The sequence below is a fragment of the Phascolarctos cinereus genome, unplaced genomic scaffold (genome assembly GCF_003287225.1).
Source record: "Phascolarctos cinereus isolate Bilbo 61053 unplaced genomic scaffold, phaCin_HiC Scaffold_30;HRSCAF=533, whole genome shotgun sequence".
NCBI lineage: Eukaryota > Metazoa > Chordata > Mammalia > Diprotodontia > Phascolarctidae > Phascolarctos > Phascolarctos cinereus.
The window spans coordinates 14,033-22,271 of NW_027555636.1; the positions used below are offsets into that span (position 1 = coordinate 14,033).

Below are 8,239 nucleotides of genomic sequence, written 5' to 3' on the forward strand. Positions count from 1 at the left end.
TGAAAATCATAAATCCCTCAGAGAACACCTAGTGCTGATCAAAGCAATGCATTTTGCCAGAGGGTGAGATCATCCAGACTGCGAGTGCAAAAGATGGTTGTTGTACAAGCTCAGGGCACAGCCTGCTTGCTGGGCCTTATCTCTTGAAAACAGACTGTCTCCAAATATCTCGACAAATTAAGTTCAAGTAGTAAATAAACCATTTTTAAAACATCTTAGAAACATGAAATACATTTTAAAAATTAGAGAAATTCATCTTTTGACAGAAAGAACTCCTATGACGAAGCCTCTGTCTATAGTTCACATTTGTTTTTACTCCTATCTACCTTCTAGGATTTGTACAATCTAGAAAACTCCACGGTAGATTCCAACCAATATACATACACACACACACACACACACACACACACACACACACATATATAAGAGCCGGTGTTTTATACAGTGTGTAGCACAATGTTAATGCATGAACAAGTTATTCTGTAATTAAAATCCTCAACCTCTGCCTCCAAGTGTCAAAAGTACACAGCTTTGGTGAGAGTGGACTCTGTGACCAGTACTACTTTGACAGGATTCTTACCCATGTTAAAGTCTGTGTGCACCACTCTGTTGTTCACCTACAAAATAAGAAATATAAATTATGCAAAGGATGAGTAAAATTCAATTCAATAATTAGATAGCTGAGCTTCTGAAGGGCAGGGCTGGCTTTAGTCCCTTATTGTATCTCCAAAGTTTAGTTAGACATCTGGCATTTGGGAGGTGCTTAGTGAATGTTTGATGATTATTAAACAAATATTTATTAAGCATTCAGCATGCTCTAAGCAACACTTTAGGCAAGGGGGAAAGAAAAACCAAAAAGAAATAGTGCCTGCCCTTAATGAGTTAATGTTCTAAGGCCAGATGCAATATGTACATTGATAAATATATAGGGTATAGACAAAATAAAGGCAAAGTAATGGGAGAGGGGAGAGATTAAGGCAGCTAAGAACTCAGTAGATTAGGCAAAAACTTTTGTATAGGAAGTAACCCAAAGCTTAAACTAGTAGAAGAGCTAGAGATTCCAAGAGGCAGAAGTGAGGAGAGAGTGAAATCCAGGCATTAGACAAAGACAGGGTCTGAGGCTGTAGAACAAGAGAGTAGGCCAGTTTGGCTGAAATGTAGAGTGTGTGTATGTGCGTTTGTAGCAAGCCAGATTGTAAAGTATTTTAAAAGTCAAACAAAGCAATAGGGAGCCATTGTAATTTCTTGAGTAGGGAAATGATATGGTAAAATTGCTGCTTCAGGAAGATTACTGTGGTGATTATGTAGAAGATGGACTAGAAAGTAGGAGACCATTTGGGGTACTGCTGCCTACTGCCATAGGCTGATAAGGGTCTTAACTAGGTGCCTGTAGCATGAGTGGACAGAAGAGGACAGATGCTAGACCTGTCATCCGACCAACCCACAATGTTGATTTGAGGCCTGGGAGGGTTTCCTGGAGTTGTCTGGAAGGGGACAATTTTCCTGTAGAGCACAATAGCAATGGAAAGTATTATTATACTGATGAAGATGAAGAAGATATTTGTAATAAACTTGACTCTGATTTCCCTCCATTCAGCCCAAAGAACATGGGGGCTGAGTGGTTCTTCCTACTTCCAGGCTGATCCATTCTCATTACTGGACAGTAACTTAAAACTGATGGGAAAGAGGGGGATGAGAAAGTGAAAAAGTGCAAAATGACTATTTAAAGAACATTTCAGCCCCTTGTTTATTTAAAAAAAAATAGCAGCACAATCCTGCCCTAAGAGAAGTTTAAAATCTACCAAGTAAGTAAAACAACCATGAGAAAAGATAGGGGAGGAAGAAGACATCATCTCAGGAGGAGAAAGACTTCAGGTAAGAATGCAGGCACCTAGCCCACACGCACAGACACATACACAAATCCTACTTAGGGAATTCCAAGGAATGTCCTGATAAAATGAAATAAATGCTTATTAACAAGTGGAAGAAAAATAGCATACATGGATCATGAATCCACGTACTGATAACTCACTTGAGTAAAAAAATCCACAATATGCAACTTCTTGCCATGTTTCTGAAAGACTTCATCTATTGTGAATCATCACAGAACCATCCACTGAGTGGTGTAAAGCAATGTGATCTACCAGTGGAGAAATGAGAAGAATTGTTTATGTTTTTGATGAAAGTGTTCTAAAAATACACACACTCACTTCAGAAGCTATAAAAAACATTCCCTAAGCAAGATGCTCCTTTGTTCTATAAACACTAGGACATGATTACATTTTCATTAAATTGCCTAGTATTTGCACTCTTGCTGCTTCCTAAATCTCTTGGGCCCTTAATCCTAGCAGTTCACTAACTAGGCAGTCTCAATGCCAAGGCCATAAAGAATCCATGGCAGATGAGATCAGTAACCAATTTACAGTGGCCAAGAACTAGGAAAAGGCTCTCACCGTCCAGCAAAATAGTGTGAAGGATACCAGATATTATCTGAAGCCTAGGCTGTGTTTTCCCAGTGATGCTTCAGTCAATAACTTGAAACTTTCAGAGTCTCAAATAGACCCTGTAAAGTAACTGGCCAGTCCCTAGAGCATCCTGCTCATAGTCAGAAGAATGTCCCATGCAACATTTTCAAGGATATGGTCAGTCAGCCTTCACCTAAAGACTTCAAGTAAGGGAAAACCTACCATCTACCAAGGTAGTCAATTCCACTTTGCACAGCAATAATTATTTGGTAAGCTTTACTGATAGTAATCCCAAATATGGCTGTCTGCACTTTCTATTCTATTCAATTGATCCTAGTGGAGCTCGATTGGGAAGTTTCCTGTCATCAAACCTATACCTGCTCCTCTGCAGCTTTCACCCCCTCTTCCTATTTCTGACCTTTAGGGCTAAGCCAAATACATGGAATCAGTCTTAAATATGGTAATCCTTCAAATGCTTCACAACAGTTACCATGTTACCCCTAACCTTCTCTTATTTAGTCTTTGTTGTTGTTGTTTCGGGTTTTTTTGCTAGGCAATGGGGTTAAGTGACCTGCCCAGGGTCACACAGCTTGTAAGTATTATGTGTCCGAGGCCAGATTTGAACTAAGGTCCTCCTGACTCCAGGGCCAGTGCTCTATCTACTGTGCCCCCTAACTGCCCCCTAACCTTTTCTTGTCCAAACTAAACATCCCTAAATAATCTCCAAACCACATCACTATTCTGGTCACCCTACTCCTATTTGGTCCAGTTTATCAATGTCTTTCCTAAAACGAGGTGGTTCCTAAAAATCATTCTAGTGCTGTCTAGACCCCATTGGGTTTTTATTGGCATAGATACTGGAGTGATTTGCCATTTCCTTCTCCAACTCATTTTACAGATGAGGAAACAGAGGCAAACAGGATTAAGTGATTTGCCCAGGGTCACATACTTAGTAAGTGTCTGAGGCCAGATTTGAACTCAGAAGATGAGTCCTCCTGACTCCAGGCTTGGCAATCTATCTACTGTGGTGCCACCTACTGTCCAGTTGAGGTACTGAACATTGAACACAATATTTCAACTGTGGTCTGACCATGACAGAGGATATTGGGATGATCAGCCAATTTCTGAACATATTCTCTTAATGCATTTTCTCTCTACCATATCATACAATGTTGATTTATATTTGACCTATAGTTCATTAAAAACCTTAGATATTTTTTCAAATGTATTGCTCTCTAGTCATATCTTCCTACATTTTAATTAAGTAGTTGATTTAAGACTTTGTATTTATCCCTGTTAAGTTACATCTTACTAAATTTTGACTAAAATTCTAGCCTGTTGAGATCTTCCTAGATTATGATTCCAACATCCAACTTAGTAGCTCTCTCAGGTTGGTGTCATCTGAAAATTTTATAATTATACCAGCTTTGCTTTCATCTAAATAAGGGATTAGAATCTGCCTACTTACGAATGGTTGACCAGAAGACCGAAGTCCTAGTGTGTTGAACCAGTTGTGCATTAGGAGAGATGTTGTGTGGAATTAGTCATTTCATTCTGTGGTGATCTATGGTTACATGGTGATGAGCAAGAATAGTTTTATGACAAATGTGAAACCTACATAAGCACAACCAGATTTTGAACAATCATAATCACTTTCACTTAACATGCCTTAGCAGCATATCAATTCATTGCCTTACCTTCTTGGGTGGGATGGATGATATAGTAATCACTGGATGTGGGAAGTCGCTTTTTCTTTGAACCATCCAGTTCCATTTTTTTGACTGTCAGCTTGAATAACACCACTATCTCTTCATTCTGTTTTTGTGAGAGAAGATGTGAATAGACAGTGGGATAAACAATCATCTAATAATCTGATGCTAATGTCAAATGAAACTGTCAAGAATGAGCACTGGTCACTGTGTGAGGATTATAACTGTCCAATCCACAACAAAAGAGTCAGAGGCAGAGCTCTGAGCCAATGGCATTTTATTAAAGGGTCTGTGGTCCCTTTTTATCAAGTGGATGCTTCTTCCAGGGCCTTGACAAATGTATAACATTTGATACCAGATTTATTACCTGAACATTTTAAAGCAGCTAAACAAAATACAGCATCACGTTGGTTCACATATGACACATAAGGTAAAATAAGGAAAAAATGGTATATCAGCAGGGTCACAAGTTGGAAGAGGCAAGGAATATCTCCACTCACTAGATGGTCACAAGATGGTCACTTGATCATATTGGACAAGAGAGAATGGTCTGGAGGTAAAAAAAAAAAAGCTGGAAGACTTTCCATGTAATTGAGCCACCTCCACCACACTGGGCTTGATCCCCATGACAAGGAAAAACAAGGGCAGAATGCCTCTAGTTGGCTTCCTGTGATTAAGCAAGTGAATTTACTGGAGGCAGCTCACAGCCCTGAGGCCTCAGATACAGAACTTATAATCACCAGCCCTATAAGATAATATCAAATTGATTAAACTGATTGGAAATAGTAAGGGTCCAAATGAACTATTTCTGTCAAGTGCATATACATTGGAGAGGGTAGTTCACAATTACAGGCCCCAGTAGCTCCAGAAAAACTAGATAAGCCAGATCCCATTTTAAGGAGCAAACTGCACACTTATCAACAGTAACGTTCCTCAGAATTAGTAGGCCACGGGCGAGCAATTTCATCATGTTAGAGGCTAGTAGGACCATGGCATCATAGATTTATGGGTACAAGGGAACTTAGAAATAATCCAGCCCAATTCCTCATTTTAAAAATAAGAAAACCAAGCCCCAGAGAGGTTACATGGCTTGCCCAAAGTCACAGAGGGAGTTAACATGAACAATATATGTAAAGCACGTTGTAAGCCTCATCTCCATAAAAATGCTGGTTATTCTTAGTAGCATTTTAAATGACAGAACGAGGATTCAAACCCAGGTCCTCTGCCTCCCATTAGAGTACCTCATACACTGTATTTCACTCAGCCCTGAGAAATCACAGGAAATCATCCCAAAGGGAGTGAGGAAGAGAGCACCCATAAAAAAGTAGAAGAGGGAATATCACAGTGGAAAAACAGTAAAACCTTGGATTTATAAATACTAAGGTCTTTTTTTTTGGAGGGGGGTGAGGCAATTGGGGTTAAGTGACTTGCCCATAGTCACAAAGCTAGTGAGCGTTACATGTCTGAGGTCAGATTTGAACTCAGGTCCTCCTGACTCCAGGGCCAGTGCTCTATCTACTGTGACACCTAGCTACCCATATAAATACTAAGATCTTGAATCCACCTACTTTAAAGGACCTAAGACACTCTAAGTTGTAAGTTCTCAATATTCTGGTATTTTGGGGCTGGAAATATACATAATTTGATATCTTTATAAATGTCAAGGGGCAGCTAATGAGTTTTTTTTCTTGTGATATGACTAGAAGCAGCAGAGAAAGGAAGGTCTTTGTGGGATGAAAATCAGGGTCAGAATTTCCTAGAGAGAAGAAGAAAATACTTACGGTAAAGCCTAAGAATTCCCTGCCACTCATGATGTGTTCTTTTTCTTTCTACTTACCTCCTCTACAAGCCTGGATTACAAATATTTTTGGTTTCTTTTGAAGTGCTGGACACTTTTCATTGTTGAACATTTCAAAAATGTCTGATGAGTTGACTCTTTCATCCAATACTGTTTTTATAAAGCCTTTTCCTCCATGGGCCATGAGAGTAACAAGGCAGCAACTAACATCATCTTTTATTCCAATTATTCCATCTCAAAACTCTGTTAATTTCTCCATTAACTCCTGTGGCAAACGGCATTGCAAAATGGATTTGTTCAGACGATGGACTTAACTATTTGTATTATCTATAGTAATTCCCAGAATTCCCTCATTTTGCACAGGTTGTGATACTGATTGCTTATCTTCTAACATAAAATATTGACCTTTAAAAGGAAGTGAGTGTCTAAGATGGCATCATCATCATTTTTTTGTAAGCAGTTGTGAAAAGAAACCCCTGGCCCTCAGAAAGGCAGAAAGTTTAAGAAGCAAAAGAAAATTGGAAGAGTACAACATTTTTTTTTATTGTGACTGGAACTCTGGGATCATTTTATATGATGGCATATAGCATCTAATATAAATTTCATCATGAATTTTCAAGTTACATGTGGGAAATCCAATCTCCAAATTCTGTTTACAAAAATAAAATTGAATGAATGAATGAATGGACTAAAGGGAGTCCTGGGACCGGTGATTGCCCCCAGGGCAAGGGGATTGACTTCCCTGGGCTGTTTTTCCCAGTGAGGAAGGGTATCAGCCAGGGTCATGGGGAACAAGACAGAGACAACAGGAGGGGGGACTCTGTAGTGGCCCGTCCACCTGGTCTTGAATCTCAAATTCTACTCAGCTCAGTAAACCTGGTAAAATCAAAGCAACTAATGGAGCATTCATTTTCTTGAAACAGAAGGCCTTTCCTTTACAGGAGAAGTTAAGAAAATAATAGGCTCTCTAGGCCCTTAGATACCACTGAAATACTCAGAAGGCTTAAAAAGTCCATGAGAATGCAGTTGAATTCATTAACTCCCTGACACTTGTCCCTCAATAGCAGTATTATTATTATTCTTTTATCAGGGTTTAGAAAGGAAGAAGACTTTGCTCCTCATATAGTATTCATGATGACCTCATGAAAAAGGAAGCAGGCTATAAAAATCAGGTATCAATGTTATCTCAATGCTTACCTTTTCATCAGGATCAATGCATGATATGCATTCAAACTTACACTCTTCAAGCCAATTTCTTATTATGTTTATATCCTGCTCAGCCCCTGGTCTGCCTGTCTTCATACACATCACAAAAACCTTACAAATTTTTTCCATGTTATAGCATTCCTGTTTGTAAGTAAAATTAATAAGGCCAGTTTATTCCTATGGATCAAAAAATATAACATCCTAGACACACAGGCCCATATGCTGCCTGTCCATCTCCTGGGGTCAGGGATGGGGTTTATCTGAGAGCTCAAACTAACCATCTCTCTTTGGAGTAGGGGTATATGTGTATGTGTGTGTGTGTGTGTGTGTGTGTGTGTGTGTATTGAAATACACAGACCAGTACAGCAGAGCCATTCTAACAAAACTGGCATAAAGGTGGCACTACCACATGAAAACCACCTGTACTGCACCACTGAGTAACATCATATCACTCTGAGATAAGGCAGGGCTTGGGTTTGAGTTTATCTGGGGAATGGGTAGTCCTGTGAGGGAACAGGAATGATAGCAGCATGGATTCCCTAGGTGCTGGATGGGGCCATATCCAGTGACTTTGCACAGCCCTCCCTCATTCAAATCCAATTCCTATACAAGTCATGGCATCACCTTCCTGATGTGTGGGACAGTGACCACCGAAATCAAGAGTTTGGAGTCTGCATCAGAGATCAGAAAATGTCTTTATTCTTTCTCATGAGAAAGGGCACAGCCCTTATCACTCAAGCAGCAGCAGCCAGGGAGTGAGCCCGCTGGCTGTGAGAAGCAAAGTTTTATAGCCCTAACGGTGCCCCCTCCCACTCTCTTACCTCTTTCCCCCATTGGCTGGGTACTCAAGGCGTACAATCTAAACTCGGCAACTAATACCCAATAGAAGCAAACATACCCATATTTGGAAACTAGATGTATGTATGTGCCAGGAAGCGGAGCGACCAGGAACTGCCTTTGCTGACCTGGATTTTTGAGAAAGGGGGAAACTCAACTTAGGGCTTTTCTAGAAAAGTGAAACTTAGGCCTGAGGGAACTGCACTTTAGGCCATCTCTCACAC

At 39.9% G+C, this 8,239-nt stretch overlaps 1 pseudogene across 1 annotated transcript; it reads right to left on the reverse strand.

Annotated features, from left to right (window-relative positions):
* Positions 1 to 398: 398 nt before the first annotated feature.
* Positions 399 to 7,391, reverse strand: LOC110203938 (caspase-14-like; annotated as a pseudogene). The gene is made up of 5 exons (XR_013485033.1): positions 7,170 to 7,391; positions 6,012 to 6,237; positions 4,163 to 4,280; positions 2,033 to 2,140; positions 399 to 617 (listed from the first exon to the last, which is right to left on the reverse strand). The product of XR_013485033.1 is annotated as a caspase-14-like (transcript).
* Positions 7,392 to 8,239: the final 848 nt, after the last annotated feature.